Genomic DNA, 17,921 nt, shown 5'->3' with positions numbered 1-17,921 from the left:
GCCTCGGCAGGACGGCCATTAATCTCCCCTAATCTTTCACTTCAATTCCTTTCATCTGCTGAGTCTCTTGCCGTCCTGGACTTGACCTGGTGACCTCCTTGGGGGTCAGTTACAATATGCGGCCAGATAAGTATTTCTTCGCCACGAGATCCTGTAAATCTGCGGCCCGGTTTGTCATTCCCTCTGTCAGGACTCAGTGGTAAGGGAGCCTGCCGAGCTTTGCGAATGAGGCTCTCTGCTTCCTGAGTGTGTTTGAACAGGAGCAGGCCGAAGATGACCGTGTTTCCACGACTCAAGACTGACCAAGCTGTCGATCAATCCAGCTCTCCCCCCTCTTCTCCCGACCCCCCCACCCCCAACCTCGGCCCCGCTCTACGGGCAAGATAATGTTCTGGGCATCAGTCATAGAAACATAGAAACATAGAAGATAGGAGCAGGAGTAGGCCATTCGGCCCCTCGAGCCTGCTCCGCCATTCAACGAGATCATGGCTGATCATCCAAGTTCAGTACCCTGTCCCTGCTTTCTCCCCATATCCCTTGATCCCTTTAGCCTTAAGGAAATATATCTAACTCCTTCTTGAATATATTTAATGAACTGGCCTCCACTGTCTTATGTGGTAGAGAATTCCACAGGTTCACCACTCTCTGGGTGAAGAAGTTCCTCCTCATCTCAGTCCTAAATGGCTTACCCCTTATCCTTAGACTGTGACCCCTGGTTCTGGACTCCCCCACCATCGGGAACAGCCTTCCTGCATCTAGTCTGTCCAGTCCTGTTAGAATTTTATAAGTTTCAATGAGATCCCCTCTCATTCTTCTAAACTCCAGCGAGTACAAGCCCAATCGACCCAATCGCTCCTCATACGTCATTCCTGCCATCCCAGGTATCAGCCTGGTGGATCTTCACTGAACTCCCTCCATGGCAAGAACGTCCTTCCTCAGATAAGGCGACCAAAACTACACACAATACTCAAGGTGCGGTCTCACCAAGGCCCTGTACAACTGCAGAAAGACATCCTTGTTCCTGTACTCGAACCCTCTCGCAGTCATTATTGCACCAACTGGGAGGCCCAGCTAGGAAGCGGTTGGCGTTCGTTCTCGCGATGCGGGCGTCGCTGGCAAGACTGGCGTTTATTGGCCGCCCCCAGTCGCCCTGAGGAGGTGGAGGTACAACCGAGGGGCTGGCGAGGCCACTTCAGAGGGCAGTTAATAGTCAGCCACGTGGGCGCGGGACTGGATTCACGTACAGGCCCAGACCGGGTAAGGACGGCAGGGTTCCTTCCCGAGCGGACATTAGTGACCCAGATCGGGTTTTTACCACATTCCGACAGCTTCGTGGTCACTTTTACCGATCCCAGCTTTTTATTTCCCAGATTTTTAGAACCCGATTTCAAATTCTCATAACTGCCCCATGGTGGGATTTGAAGTCACGTTCTCCGGGGTCCCTCGTCCCGTGACAAAACCAACTGTAAAATAAGTCTCCACCTTAGAAAAAAGGATACAGAGACACTGGAGAGGGTGCAATAAAGATTGACGAGGATGATAGCAATACTGAGAGGCTGTAACTATTGGGAAAGGCCGAACAGGCCGGGGCTCTTTTCTCTAGAATAGAGAAGGCTGAGGGGCGACCTGATCGGGAATTCAGGAAAAACTTCTTTCCCCAGAGAGTTGTGAGAATGTGGAACTCGCTACCACAGGGAGTGGTCGAGGGGAATAGCAGAGATGTATTTAAGGGGAGGCTGGATAAACACACGAGGGAGAAAGGAATAGAAGGATATGGTGATGGGGTGAGATGAACCCTCACAACATTCAAGAAGCATTTAGATGAGCACTTGAAACGCCACAGCATACAAGGCTACGGACCAAATGCTGGAAAATGGGATTAGAATAGACAGGGCTTGATGGCCGGCGCGGACACGATGGGCCGAAGGGCCTCTTTCTGTGCTGTATAACTCGATGGGCAGGATTTTCATTGGGCCGTGGAGGCGGGATTGGAAGCATGTGGGGGGTTAAAATCCCGAAATCGGGAAGCAGAAACCCATCCCGCCCCCAACCCGCCTCCATGCCAGTATCCCAGGAGGCGGGTACCCGCCCCGCACTGGGAGCCGCCTCCCCGAGGCGGGAAGGGGATTAGTGCCAATTAACTGCCTGTTAACAGGTAAACAGGCAGTTTTTAGCCCAATCCCTATTTTTATTGCTGAAGTGTGGGATTCCCGACGGCGCCAAACCACACCAAGTTAGCGAGGCGGGCCGTCGGGCTGAAGGGCTTGGAGGGGTCGAGATGTCCGGTGTTCAGGTGAGTGATGGGTGCATGAGTGCAGAGGTAAGTGTGTTTGGTGTGTGTAAAGTGTTTAAAGAAGTTTTACTAACCTTTACTTACCTTTACAGCCTTCCTTCCCTCAGGTCTCGGGAGTCCCTCATCTCACCGGCACAGAAAGCAGAATGGCTGCGAGCTGTCAAAATCTGCAGCCTCGGCTTTCTGTTCTGGAGAGATCTCTAAATCATCCTGAGAGGAAGGAATTAACCTGGAGTACAGATTGTCAGTGTTTGACAGCTTCAAACAGCAGTGAAACGCTGATATTTCATCTGTCAAAAGGTCTTGACAGATGAAATGTCAATCTGTGACGTCACCTGTTGCCGGGTGGCCCTTAATTGGCCCGCTGAGCCCGCTGGGCGGGGTCAACAAGGTCAATCGAGTGAAAATCGCGTGGGTTGGCCGCAGCTCGATGGAGGCGGGACTACAACCCCGAAAGTTGTAGTCCCGCCTCCTACCCGACTCCTCAATGAAAATCCAGCCCTGTGACTCTATGGAGAGGGGTGGGAGGTTGTGCTGATAGGGTGAGATGAAGAGGGTGGGAGGAGGCTGGTGTGGAGCAGAAACACCGGCACGGAGCAGTGGGGCCGAATGGCCTGTTCCTGTGCCGTACGTTCTCTGTAATCTACGTTACTGTGGACAATCCGCAGTGAGCTCCAATTCCCTCCCAATGCCCGTACTCACACTCTTCCTACCTGTCCCCTTCTGTCGTGATAAGATCGAACCATGCAGCACAGTAGGAGGCCGCTCGGTCCATCAGGTGGTGTGCCGGCTCTTTGAAAGATGGCGAATTTGAGTCAGTGGGGAAAAAAAAATCCTAAACCGGATGCGGGGCGGGGAGGCGGGGAGAGGGTGACCAGACCCTTTGGGGGCTTCTATCTCCCTCTGGGTCTGTACCTCAGCCTGGGGTGCAGCCCGTCCCCCTCTGGTTTGTGTGGGGGGAGGAGGGGAGGTCTCCGCCCTGTGACCGCGATCCCTCCACTGCTGGCGGGGAGCGCGCGGGGGCTCGGGCACGGGCCGGCGGAGGGGCATTCGAACGGCCGGCCTCGTGCTCGGCCCGCCCCCCGCCCGGGGGCCGGCACAGGGTTAAAGGGGAGGGGCGCGGCAGAACGATGGCGGCAGCACGGCAGCGGGTCACCGCCTCTGAGAGAGCATCCTCCCTCGGTGCAGCGTTGCTCAGTCTCTACCTCCCCTGCGGAGGGCGGTAACTCACACATCCAGCCTCGGAAGATAATTACAGAGCTGTCCTCTTGGCTTTTCTGCCCTCAGTTAATTCCTTTGGGGATTTTTTTTTTGGCACTTTTTCATTTACCTCGATTTAAAAAAATATATTTTTTTTTCTGCAGCAGAGACAGAAAAAAAACAAATCATTTGGTGGTGGGAGGGTAGAGAACATGACCGAGGAATGGTGCCAGCCAGTGTCCTTGTGTTCAAATCCCTCCAGGGCCCTCACCCGCCCCACTCCCTATCTCTGTAACCTCCTCCTGCCCCTACACCCCTCCCTATCTCTGTAACCTCCTCCAGCCCTACAACCCTCCCTATCTCTGTAACCTCCTCCAGCCCTACAACCCTCCCTATCTCTGTAACCTCCTCCAGCCCTACAACCCTCCCTATCTCTGTAACCTCCTCCAGCCCCTACAACCCTCCCTATCTCTGTAACCTCCTCCAGCCCTACAACCCTCCCTATCTCTGTAACCTCCTCCAGCCCTACAACCCTCCCTATCTCTGTAACCTCCTCCAGCCCTACAACCCTCCCTATCTCTGTAACCTCCTCCAGCCCTACAACCCTCCCTATCTCTGTAACCTTCTCCAGCCCTACAACCCTCCCTATCTCTGTAACCTCCTCCAGCCCTACAACCCTCCCTATCTCTGTAACCTCCTCCAGCCCTACAACCCTCCCTATCTCTGTAACCTCCTCCAGCCCTACAACCCTCCCTATCTCTGTAACCTTCTCCAGCCCTACAACCCTCCCTATCTCTGTAACCTCCTCCAGCCCTACAACCCTCCCTATCTCTGTAACGTCCTCCAGCCCTACAACCCTCCCTATCTCTGTAACCTCCTCCAGCCCTACAACCCTCCCTATCTCTGTAACCTCCTCCAGCCCTACAACCCTCCCTATCTCTGTAACCTCCTCCAGCCCCTACAACCCTCCCTATCTCTGTAACCTCCTCCAGCCCCACAACCCTCCCTATCTCTGTAACCTCCTCCAGCCCCTACAACCCTCCCTATCTCTGTAGCCTCCTCCAGCCCCTACAACCCTCCCTATCTCTGCAACCTCCACCAGCCCCTACAACCCTCCCTATCTCTGTAACCTCCTCCAGCCCCTACAACCCTCCCTATCTCTGTAACCTCCTCCAGCCCCTACAACCCTCCCTATCTCTGTAACCTCCTCCAGCCCCTACAACTCTCCCTGTCTCTGTAACCTCCTCCAGCCCCTACAACCCACCCTATCTCTGTAACCTCCTCCAGCCCTACAACCCTCCCTATCTCTGTAACCTCCTCCAGCCCTACAACCCTCCCTATCTCTGTAACATCCTCCAGCCCCCTACAACCCTCTGAGATCTCGGCGCTCCTCCAATTCTGCCCTCTTGAGCATCCCCCGATTTCCATCGCTCCACCATTGGCGGCCGTGCCTTCAGCTGCCGGGGCCCCGAGCTCTGGAATTCCCTTCCTAAACCTCTCCGCCTCTCTACCTCTTTCGGATGAGACGTTGAACCGAGGCCACCGTCTGCCCTCTCAGGCGGATGTAAAAGGTCCCACGGCCGCTATTTGGAAGAGGAGTAGGGGGGAGTTCTCCCCAGTGTCCTGGGGCCAATATTTATCCCTCAACCAACATCACTAAAAATAGATGATCTGGTCGTTATGATAGCAAAATACTGCGGATACTGGAAATCCGAAATAACAACAGAAAACGCTGGAAAAACCTGCCCTGTTACCATCTCGTCTTGCCTTGAATATCTCTTAATGTCCCTTCACCTCCCACAGACCCTCCCCTTTTGTCCTTTCATCCCCTCCCCCATTTCCCAACCCCCAAACTTGCTTTTTCATCCGTTTCATTTCCTGCTTTTTTTTCTCAGTTCTGACGAAGGGTCTTCGACCTGAAACGTTAACTCTTGTTTCTCTCTCCACGGATGTTGCCTGATCGGGTCGTTTATCACGTTGCTGTTTGTGGGAGCTTGCTGTGCGCAAACTGGCTGCCGCGTTTCCGACATTGCAACAGCGACCACACTTCAAAAACAAAGTCCTTCATTGGGTGTGAAGCGCTTTGGGACGTCCTGAGCTGGTGAAAGGCGCTGGAGAAATGCAAGTCTTGCGTTCTTTCGCGAAGGGAGATGGGAGAGGGAGCTCGATCTGCCCCAGCAGCAGAAGCCTGCGGCCTACTAGGCCAGTGACGCCCGTTAGTACACATGTGTTGTCAATTGTTAGCTTTTTTTTATTGGCTGTGGGATGGTTGATTTACAAATCCCAGTGTGAAATACGATCCTGTTACTTGAACGGCCTCCGAGTTTCTTGGCCCGAATACTGACATGCTAATGAGACAGCGAGCCACCCTGAAATCAAACGCCACGCAAAGGGCAGGCTGGAGCGAGGCAGGCCGCAACACCATGGCAACCACGAATGACACCTTCGCAGCAGCCATTTTGGGACCCCCTTTACGAGAGGTTTCCGTCCTTCCAACAGTTCATGAAAGTCTCCGGTGTTGGTGTGGCTCGGTGGGCAGTACTCTCTCTCTCGCCTCCGAGCCCGGAGATCGTGGGTTCGAGTTCCGCACCAGAGACTCGAGCACAAAATCTAGGCCGACACTCCCAGTGCAGTGCTGAGGGAGTGCCGCACTGTCGGAGGGGCAGTACTGAGGGAGTGCCGCACTGTCAGAGGGGCATTGCTGAGGGAGTGCCGCACTGTCGGAGGGACAGTACTGAGGAAGCGCCGCACTGTCGGAGGGGCGGTACTAAGGGAGCGCCGCACTGTCGGAGGGGCAGTACTGAGGGAGCGCCGCACTGTCGGAGGGGCAGTACTGAGGGAGCGCCGTAATGTCGAAGGGGCAGTACTGAGGGACCGCTGCACTGTCGGAGGGGCAGTATTGAGGGAGTGCCGCACTGTCGGAGGGGCAGCACTGAGGGAGCGCCGCACTGTCGGAGGGGCATTACTGAGGGACCGCCGCACTGTCGGAGGGGCAGTACTGAGGGAGCGTTACACTGTCAGAGAGGCAGTGCTGAGGGAGCGCCGCACTGTCGGAGGGGCAGTACTGAGGGAGCGCCGCACTGTCGGACGGGCAGTACTGAGGGAGTGCCGCACTGTCGGAGAGGCAGTACTGAGGGAGCGCCGCACTGTCGGAGGGGCAGTACTGAGGGAGCGCCGCACTGTCGGAGGGGCAGTACTGAGGGAGTGCTGCACTGTCGGAGAGGCAGCACTGAGGCAGTGCTGCACTGTTGGAGGGGCAGTACTGAGGGAGCGCCGCACTGTCGGAGGGGCAGTACTGAGGGAGCGCCGCACTGTCGGAGGGGCAGTACTGAGGGAGCGCCGCACTGCCAGAGGGGCGGTACTGAGGGAGCGCCGCACTGTCGGAGGGGCAGTACTGAGGGAGCGCCGCACTGTCGGAGGGGCAGTACTGAGGGAGCGCCGCACTGTCGGAGGGGCAGTACTGAGGGAGCGCCGCACTCTCGGAGAGGCAGTACTGAGGGAGCGCCGCACTGTCGGAGAGGCAGTACTGAGAAAGTGCCGCACTGTCAGAGGGGCAGTACTGAGGGAGCACCCACTGTCGGAGAGGCAGTACTGAGGGAGTACCGCACTGTCGGAGAGGCAGTACTGAGGGAGCGCTGCACTGTCGGAGGGGCAGTACTGAGGGAGCGCCGCACTGTCGGAGAGGCAGTACTGAGGGAGCGCCGCACTGTCGGAGGGGCAGTACTGAGGGAGCGCCGCACTGTCGGAGGGGCAGTACTGAGGGAGCGCCGCACTGTCGGAGAGGCAGTACTGAGGGAGTGTTACACTGTCAGAGAGTCAGTACTGAGGGCAAGCGGTGAGTTGTTGTGATCTGGAACGCGCTGCCTGAAAGGGCGGTGGAAGCAGATTCAATAGTAACTTTCAAAAGGGGAAAGTGGATAAATACTTGAAAAGGAAAAATTCACAGGGCTGTGGGGAAAGAGCAGGGGAGTGGGAGACTAATTGGAGAGCTTGTTCAAAGAGCCGGCACCAGCACGGTGGGCCGAATGGCCTCCTCCTGCGCTGTGCGATTAGTTGATTCTACCATTCAGCCCGGGCTGGGCGGGTTGCATTCTGGTGTGAGCCCGTTATTCAATCCGCGGGTCGGGGATCAATCGACATCCTCCCCTCCCCCCGGGGGAAAAGGCACGGCCCCTTTAAGCGGCGGCGGGTGGAGGTTAGCACGGATCTGGCTGAAGCCGGGTGGGTAGCCTGTGAAATGAGATATTAGTGGTGAGGGTGGGGGGGAACTGATTTACATCTGGCCGTGGAACCTCGCCAAGGAGTGCCGGCCTGTCAATTACTGAGTAGCGCCAGGACGGCCCAACAATATCGAGTATCTAATACCCACGATCAGAGGATAAACTGAGTGCTTGGAGGCTAATCACATCCAGCCTTGTAGCTAAGCCTCTGCTATCTGTAGCATAGCAACTTCAAGAGAACACTTAACACTGCCAATCAAACAGCGGAGGAAGAGCTGAGATCTCAGCGCTCGAAAATCTGCAAATAAACTGGGAGAATCAGCAATAGTTAGTAATTCTCCCCTCGACTGCCCACATCACTCCCCACTTCCCACAAAACACTCCCCACCCTCACAACATCACTCCCCACCCCAACACTCCTGAGCTACAGGCTGGAATCTAATACAGGGGTCCGGGGGGGTTTATATATAGAATAACAGGTACCCGGGAGTGAGTTACAGGCTGGAATCTAATCGAGGGGTTCGGGGGGTTTATATATAGAATAACAGGTGCCCGGGAGTGAGTTACAGGCTGGAATCTAATCGAGGGGTTCGGGGGGTTTATATATAGAATAACAGATACCCGGGAGTGAGTTACAGGCTGGAATCTAATCGAGGGGTTCGGGGGGTTTATATATAGAATAACGGATACCCGGGAGTGAGTTACAGGCTGGAATCTAATCGAGGGGTTCGGGGGGGGTTTATATATAGAATAACAGATACCCGGGAGTGAGTTACAGGCTGGAATCTAATCAAGGGGTTCAAGGGGTTTATATATAGAATAACAGATACCCGGGAGTAAGTTACAGGCTGGAATCTAATCGAGGGGTTCGGGGGGTTTATATATAGAATAACAGATACCCGAGAGTGAGTTACAGGCTGGAATCTAATCGAGGGGTTCGGGGGGGGGGGGTTTATATATAGAATAACAGATACCCGGGAGTGAGTTACAGGCAGGAATCTAATCGAGGGGTTTGGGGGGTTTACATATAGAATAACAAATAACCGGGCGTGAGTTACAGGCTGGAATCTAATCGAGAGGTTCGGGGGGTTTATATATAGAATAACAGATACCCGGGAGTGAGTTACAGGCTGGAATCTAATCGAGGGGTTCGGGGGGTTTATATATAGAATAACAGATACCCGGGAGTGAGTTACAGGCTGGAATCTAATCGAGGGGTTCGGAGGGGGTTTATATATAGAATAACAGATACCCGGGAGTGAGTTACAGGCTGGAATCTAATCGAGGGGTTCGGGTGGTTTATATATAGAATAACAAATATCCGGGAGTGAGTTACAGGCTGGAATCTAATCGAGGGGTTCGGGGGGTTTATACATAGAATAACAGATACCCGGGAGTGAGTTACAGGCTGGAATCTAATCGAGGGGTTCGGGGGGGTTTATATATAGAATAACAGATACCCGGGAGTGTGTTACAGGCTGGAATCTAATCGAGGGGTTCAGGGGGTTTATATATAGAATAACAGATACCCGGGAGTGAGTTACAGGCTGGAATCTAATCGAGGGGTTCGGGGGGGTTTATATATAGAATAACGGATACCCGGGAGTGAGTTACAGGCTGGAATCTAATCGAGGGGTGCGGGCAAGTTTATATATAGAATAACAGATACCAGGGAGTGAGTTACAGGCTGGAATCTAATCGAGGGGTTCGGGGGGGTTTATATATAGAATAACAGATACCCGGGAGTGAGTTACAGGCTGGAATCTAATCAAGGGGTTCAGGGGGTTTATATATAGAATAACAGATACCCAGGAGTGAGTTACAGGCTGGAATCAAATCGAGGGGTTCGGGGGGTTTATATATAGAATAACAGATACCCGGGAATGAGTTACAGGCTGGAATCTAATCGAGGGGTTCGGGGTGGTTTATATATGGAATAACAGATACCCGGGAGTGAGTTACAGGCTGGAATCTAATCGAGGGGTTCGGGGGGTTTATATACAGAATAACAGATACCCGGGAGTGAGTTACAGACTGGAATCTAATCGAGGGGTTCAGGGGGTTTATATATAGAATAACAGATACCCAGGAGTGAGTTACAGGCTGAAATCTAATCGAGGGGTTCGGGGGGTTTATATATAGAATAACAGATACCCGGGAGTGAGTTACAGGCTGGAATCTAATCGAGGGGTTCGGGGTGGTTTATATGTGGAATAACAGATACCCGGGAGTGAGTTACAGACTGGTATCTAATCGGGGTGTTCGGGGGGGTTTATATATAGAATAACAGATACCCGAGAGTGAGTTACAGGCTGGAATCTAATCAAGGGGTTCTGGGGGGTTTAAATATAGAATAACAGATACCCGGGAGTGAGTTACAGGCTGGAATCTAATCGGGGGGTTCGGGGGGTTTATATATAGAATAACAGATACCCGGGAGTGAGTTACAGGCTGGAATCTAATCGGGGGGTTCGGGGGGTTTATATATAGAATAACAGATACCCGGGAGTGAGTTACAGGCTGGAATCTAATCGGGGGGTTCGGGGGGTTTATATATAGAATAACAGATACCCGGGAGTGAGTTACAGGCTGGAATCTAATCGAGGGGTTCGGGGGGTTTATATATAGAATAACAGATACCCGAGAGTGAGTTACAGGCTGGAATCTAATCAAGGGGTTCTGGGGGTTTATATAGAGAATAACAGATACCCGGGAGTGAGTTACAGGCTGGAATCTAATCGAGGGGTTCAGGGGGGTTTATATATAGAATAACAGATACCCGGGAGTGAGTTACAGGCTGGAATCTAATCAAGGCGTTCTGGGGGGTTTAAATATAGAATAACAGATACCCGGGAGTGAGTTACAGGCTGGAATCTAATCGAGCGGTTCGGGGGGTTTAGAATAACAGATACCCGGGTGTGAGTTACAGGCTGGAATCTAATCGAGGGGTTCTGGGGATTTAGAATAACAGATACCCGGGAGTGAGTTACAGGCTGGAATCTAATCGGGGGGTTCGGGGGGTTTATATATAGAATAACAGATACCCGGGAGTGAGTTACAGGCTGGAATCTAATCGAGGGGTTCAGGAGGTTTATATATAGAATAACAGATACCCGGAGTGAGTTACAGGCTGGAATCTAATCGAGGGTTCGGGGGTTTATATATAGAATAACAGATAGCCGGGAGTGAGTTACAGGCTGGAATCTAATCGAGGGGTTCGGGGGTTTATATATAGAATAACAGATTCCCTGGAGTGAGTTACAGGCTGGAATCTAATCGAGGGTTCGGGGTTTATATATAGAATAACATATACCCAGGAGTGAGTTACAGGCTGGAATCTAATCGAGGGGTTCGGGGGTTTATATATAGAATAACAGATACCCGGGAGTGAGTTACAGGCTGGAATCTAATCGAGGGGTTCGGGGGATTTATATATAGAATAACATATACCCAGGAGTGAGTTACAGGCTGGAATCTAATCGAGGGGTTCGGGGTTTATATATAGAATAACAGATAGCCGGGAGTGAGTTACAGGCTGGAATCTAATCGAGGGTTCGGGGGTTTATATATAGAATAACAGATACCCGGGAGTGAGTTACAGGCTGGAATCTAATCGAGGGGTTCGGGGGATTTATATATAGAATAACAGATACCCAGGAGTGAGTTACAGGCTGGAATCTAATCGAGGGGTTCGGGGGTTTATATATAGAATAACAGATACCCGGGAGTGAGTTACAGGCTGGAATCTAATCGAGGGTTCGGGGTTTATATATAGAATAACATATACCCAGGAGTGAGTTACAGGCTGGAATCTAATCGAGGGGTTCGGGGGTTTATATATAGAATAACAGATACCCAGGAGTGAGTTACAGGCTGGAATCTAATCGAGGGGTTCGGGGTTTATATATAGAATAACAGATACCCGGGACTGATTTGCAGGCTGGAATCTAATCGATGGGTTTGGAAATAAAGTAATTTATAAATAAAGTCAAAGATTTTGATTTGTTGCGTAGGGTAGGACAGGTGCTTGCTGGGTGAGTGAGACCTCACAGCGAACAGAAGACAAGTGTGGGAGTTTTAAGCAGTTTGGGAGGACTTCTCAAGGTCAATCACAATGTAATGGAAGTATCAGTGGTGCAGGGAGTAAGATGGGCCAGAGATGGGGCAATGATGCAGAGGTGGGTGGGTGTTGTCTGGGCAGTGGAGAGGTTATGGGTTTGGAAGTTGAACTCAGGGGCATTGTTCCAGGAACGGGTGTAAAGTCGGGGGCAAGGGCGGGGGGAGAATGTGGGCAAGAATGGTGTTGGCTTTCCCAATGTTCAGCTGGACGACGTTCTGTCTCATCCACAACTCAATGTCACATAGACAACAGAGAGGTGCTGGAATGAGAGGCTGATAGGAACTTAGAAACAGGAGGAGGCCATTCAGCCCCTCGAGCCTGCTCCACCATTCAATGAGATCATGGCTGATTTGTTCCTCAATTCCATTTACCCGCCTTTACTGCATATCCCTCACTACCCTTACACAACAAATATCTATCAATCTCAGTTTTGAAAGCTCCATTTGACCCCCAGCTTTTTGGGGGAGAGAGTTCCAGATTTCCACCCCGCTTTGTGTGAAGAAGTGCTTCCTGACATCACCCCTGAACGGCCTGGCTCTAATTTTAAGGTTCTGCCCCCTTGTTCTGGACTCCCCCCACCAGAGGAAATAGTTTCTCTCTCTCCACCCGATCAACTCCTTTAATCATCTTCAACACCTCGATTAGATCGCCCCTTAATCTTCTAAACTCGAGGGAACACAAGCCCAGTCTGTGCAACCTGGCCTTGGAATTTAACCTTTCAGCCCCCCGGGTATCGTTCTGGTGAATCTGCGCTGCCCCCCTCCAAGGCCGAGATATCCTTCCTGAGAAGGTCTCAGAGGGATGAGTAGACTTAACGAGCCAAACTGGCACTCGGGTCGCATGGGACCGCACCCCAGCGTCAGACAGGGTATAAATGGCCAGGAGGGACGAACACACAGCCACGCCCCCTTACTCCATCGACACATGTGGTTCAACTCAGGGCAGAGTGAAATGATTGATCTTGGTAGGAGGAATGAGGAGAGGTGGCAATCTAAACTAAATGGTACAATTCTAAAGGGGGTGCAGATACAGAGAGACCTGGGGGTCTGCGTACAGAAGCCTTTGAAGGGGGCAGGAGAAGCTGAGAAGGCCGTTAAAAAGGCATACGGCTTCCTGGGCTTTATAAATAGAGGCACAGAGTACAAAAGCAAGCAAGGGGCAAAGTCTCAGGATAAGGGGTCGGCCATTTAGGACTGAGATGAGGAGGAATTTCTTCACTCAGAGGGTTGTGAACCTTTGGAATTCTCTACCTCAAAGGGCTGTGAATGCTCAGTCATTGAGTGTATTCAAGGCCGAGATCGATAGATTTTTGGACTCTCGGGGAATCGAGGGATATGGGGATCGGGCGGGACAGTGGAGTTGCGGTCGATGATCAGCCATGATCTTATTGAATGGCGGAGCAGGCTCGAGGGGCTGAATGGCCGACTCCTGCTCCTATTTCTTAGTCTCTTATGTAAGTTATGCTAAACCCCCAGCTTCGGCCTCAGCTGGAGTATTGTGTCCAATTCTGGGCACCGTATTTTAGGAAGGATGTCAAGGCCTTGGGAGAGGGTGCAGGGGAGATTTACCGGAACGGTCCCAGGGGATGAGGGACTTCAGTGATGTGGAGAGACTGGAGAAGCTGGGATTGTTCTCCTTAGAGCAGAGAAGGTTAAGGGGAGATTTAATCGAGGTGTTCAAAATCATGAGGGGTTTTGATGGAGTAAATAAGGAGAAACTGTTTCCAGTGGCAGGAGGGTCGGTAACCAGAGGACACAGATTGAAGATAATCGGCAAAAGAACCAGAGGGGAGATGAGGAGACATTATTTTTTTATGGTGTGGAGATGCCGGTGTTGGACTGGGGTGGACAAATGTAAGAAATCACACAACACCAGGTTATAGTCCAACAGCTTTATTTGAAATCACAATCAGATGTTTACAGAGGATCTCCAAGAAGATTGCGCATATTGACACAGACATCAAGTTTCTACAGAGCTGCAAGAATTATCTCTCTGCCGAGGGTGTGATAAATGGCAGTTAGAAAGATTACCTGTAAACAGCTGACATTATTCTCTGACTATATAAGCTGTGTCTTTATGCATCTCTCCACTTCACCTGACGAAGGAGCAGCACTCCGAAAGCTTGTGATTTCAAATAAAGCTGTTGGACTATAACCTGGTGTTGTGTGTTCTATTATTTTTTTAAGCAGGGAGTTGTTGTGATCTGGAATGCGCTGCCTGAAAGGGCGGTGGAAGCAGATTCAACAGTAATTTTCAAAAGGGGAATTGGATAAATACTGGAAGGGGAAAGAATTGGAGGGCTGTGGGGACAGAGCAGGGGGAGTGGGATTAATTGGAGAGCTCTTTCAAAGAGCCGGCACAGGCACGATGGGCCGAATGGCCGCCTCCTGTACTGTGTGATTCCGTGAGCTGCGCTACGGGCACAGAGAAAAAGAAAGAAAGAGAGAGGGAGTCAGCTTGTTAAAAAACTCATTTATTGATGGTAGGTCCAGTGAGGTTATTAATAACAAAAAAAAAACATCATATATCAATCTGGTCACAAGTGCACAGAACCAAAGACTAGATCAAATTAACGAGACACAGATTCAACACCACTGAATAAGAGAAGGAATTTGCAAATCCTCTTTGAAACTAGCTTGACTCAGAACGAGGCATTCTCTTTTGCTGAATTCAGTGCTAATTTTTTTGTGTTTTTTGCATAATTTAAACTCTAAGAACATTTCTTCAGTCGAGAAAAAATCCATGTATTTTACAAAATTAAAAAAGGCTAAAAAAAATGCAATTATTTACATCACTTACAAATGACATGTGTAAAATGAGACAACTGTTTCAGCCTAGTGTTTTTTGAGTAAATATAGGAAACTTGTTCTTCAAAAATACACGGAATTTATAAAAAGAGATTCGGGGGGTGGGGGAAAGGGGGCGAGAGTGGTTCCACCAACTGAGCCAGTGCAGCTTTACCCTCATCGCCAGGGAGACGCCATTTCTACTGCCGCCATCTTGGATCAGAGTTCACCCAATGAACCTTGGGGAGAGGTGCAAGGCTAGAGGGTGGAGGCCAAGGGGGGAGATAGAGAGATAGAAAGGAAAGAGGGGAAAGTGAAGGCATACGCAACAGTACAGGATGGGAGAGAGAGATGGAGCGAGGGAGAGAGAGGGATGGAGAGAGAGGGAGAGAGGGATGGAGAGAGAGGGAGAGAGATGGAGGGAGCGGTAGAGAGAGAGATGGAGGGAGAGGGGGAGAGAGAGATGGAGAGAGATGGAGAGAGAGGGAGAGAGGGATAGAGCGAGAGGGAGAGAGATGGAGGGAGCAGGAGAGAGGGATGGAGAGAGAGAGAGATGGAAGAGAGAGGGAGAGCGAGATGGAGGGAGAGGGGAGAGAGAGGGAGCGAGGGAGAAGAGGGAGGAGAGAGAGGGAGAGAGGGATGAGGGGAGAGAGGGAGAGAGAGATGGAGAGAGAGGGGGAGAGAGAGAGGGAGAGGGGGAGAGAGATGGAGGGAGAGAGAGGTGGAGCGAGAGGAGAGAGAGATGGAGGGAGGGGGAGAGAGGGATGGAGAGAGAGGGAGAGAGAGATGGAGGGAGGGGGAGAGAGGGAGAGAGATGGAGGGAGAGGGAGAGGGATGGAGCGAGAGGGAGAGAGAGATGGAGAGAGAGGGAGAGAGAGAGATGGAGAGAGAGGGAGAGAGAGATGGAGGGAGGGGGAGAGAGAGATGGAGAGAGATGGAGGGAGAGATGGAGGGAGAGGGAGAGAGAGATGGAGAGAGAGATGGAGCGAGAGATGGAGAGATGGAGCGAGAGGGAGAGAGAGATGGAGAGAGAGATGGAGAGAGAGATGGAGCGAGAGGGAGAGAGAGATGGAGGGAGGGGGAGAGAGGGATGGAGAGAGAGGGAGAGAGATGGAGGGAGCGGTAGAGAGAGAGATGGAGGGAGAGGGGGAGAGAGAGATGGAGAGAGATGGAGAGAGAGGGAGAGAGGGATAGAGCGAGAGGGAGAGAGATGGAGGGAGCAGGAGAGAGGGATGGAGAGAGAGAGAGATGGAGAGAGAGGGAGAGCGAGATGGAGGAGAGGGGGAGAGAGAGGGAGCGAGGGAGAGAGAGGGATGGAGAGAGAGGGATGGAGAGAGAGGGAGAGAGGGAGATGGAGAGAGAGAGGAGAGAGAGGGGAGAGAGAGAGAGGGAGAGGGGGAGAGAGATGGAGGGAGAGAGAGATGAGATGGAGCGAGAGGAGAGAGAGATGGAGGGAGGGGGAGAGAGGGATGGAGAGAGAGGGAGAGAGAGATGGGAGGAGGGGAGAGAGGGAGAGAGATGGAGGGAGAGGGAGAGGGATGGAGCGAGAGGGAGAGAGAGATGGAGAGAGAGGGAGAGAGAGAGATGGAGAGAGATGGAGGAGGAGAGAGAGATGGAGGAGGGAGAGAGATGGAGGGAGAGATGGAGGGAGAGGGAGGAGAGATGGAGGAGAGATGGAGAGAGATGGAGAGATGAGATGGAGAGAGAGATGGAGAGAGAGGAGAGAGAGGAGAGAGAGGAGAGAGAGATGGAGGGAGGGGAGAGAGGGAGAGAGATGGAGGGAGAGGGAGAGAGAGATGGAGGGAGAGGGAGAGGGATGGAGCGAGAGGGAGAGAGAGATGGAGAGAGAGGGAGAGAGAGATGGAGGGAGGGGGAGAGAGAGATGGAGAGAGAGGGAGAGAGATGGAGGGAGAGATGGAGGGAGAGGGAGAGAGAGATGGAGAGAGAGACACAATCGTCGCTAAGCAAAAGGAAAAATATCTGACATATTGGGCAAACAACAAAAACCCAAAGCAAACTCAATTGCTACTTGGCCCTAAACAGACAATACAACATAGCTGATTACCTGACCATGGTAAAGGATAACAAACTGAGAAAAACCTTGACAAGGTACAGACTTAGCGAACATAGCCTAGCGATCGAAAAAGGCAGACACAGGCAGACCAGGCTGTCAAGAGAAGACAGGATATGCTCTCACTGCAGTCAGGGAGTAGTTGAGACAGAGATGCACTTCCTCACAGCCTGTGGAAAATATCAGGGCATCAGGGAGAATTTCTACCAAAAATTCTCACAAATATGCCCTGAATTCAGAAATCTGAATGACGACCAAAAACTCCCATTCCTACTGGGAGAGGAGAGAAGCTGTGTAACACTGGCGGCACACTATGTTACAGCTTGCCATGAATAGAGGGACAACCAGTAAACTAAGAAAAGAGCATATATAAACAATGCGAATGTATATTTATACACTCAGGGATACACCTGTTTATACACTGTATGAATAGAACTGCGTTTATGTGTTCAACCATAAATGTGTTTTGATGCTTTGGCAACATAAGATGTACCTTATCATGCCAATAAAGCGATTTGAATTGAATTGTAAAAATTGGAGGGAGAGGGAGAGAGAGATGGAGCGAGAGGGAGAGAGAGATGGAGAGAGAGGGAGAGAGAGAGGGAGAGAGAGAGATGGAGGGAGAGGGAGAGAGAGATGGAGGGAGGGGGAGAGAGAGATGGAGGGAGGGGGAGAGAGGGATGGAGAGAGAGGGAGAGAGATGGAGGGAGAGGGAGAGAGAGATGGAGAGAGAGGGAGAGAGAGAGATGGAGAGAGGGAGAGAGAGGTGGAGAGAGAGAGGGAGAGAGAGAGATGGAGAGAGGGAGAGAGAGATGGAGAGAGGGAGAGAGAGATGGAGAGAGAGAGGGAGAGAGAGAGATGGAGAGAGAGGGAGAGAGAGATGAGAGAGGGAGAGAGAGACGGAGGGAGAGGGAGAGAGAGATGGAGGGAGAGGAGAGAGAGAGATGGAGGGAGAGGGAGAGAGAGATGGAGAGAGAGAGAGAGAGATGGAGAGAGAGGGAGAGAGAGGGAGAGAGAGATGGAGAGAGAGGGAGAGAGAGAGTGAGGGAGAGAGAGTGAGAGAGAGAGTTGGAGAGAGAGAGAGAGAGATGGTGAGAGAGGAGTGAGAGAGTGGAGAGAGAGGAGGGAGAGTGAGGTGAGATGAGAGTGAGGGAGAGAGGAGAGAGGAGATGAGAGAGGAGAGTGAGGGAGAGAGAGATGGAGAGTGAGAGTGAGAGAGATGTGAGTGGAG

At 51.8% G+C, this 17,921-nt stretch overlaps 1 protein-coding gene across 1 annotated transcript in view; it reads right to left on the bottom strand.

Annotated features, from left to right (window-relative positions):
• LOC147091130 (serrate RNA effector molecule homolog) overlaps nt 1-17,921 on the bottom strand; it is a 248,927-nt gene that overhangs the window by 227,301 nt on the left and 3,705 nt on the right. The window lies entirely within an intron of this gene.

This window comes from Somniosus microcephalus, unplaced genomic scaffold (genome assembly GCF_052327205.1).
Source record: "Somniosus microcephalus isolate GS21.2 unplaced genomic scaffold, FLI_Smic_1.0 unresolved_chr4, whole genome shotgun sequence".
Classification (NCBI taxonomy): domain Eukaryota; kingdom Metazoa; phylum Chordata; class Chondrichthyes; order Squaliformes; family Somniosidae; genus Somniosus; species Somniosus microcephalus.
The sequence above is the reverse complement of the archived record's forward strand: the minus strand, read 5'-3'. Positions and strand labels throughout refer to the sequence as shown.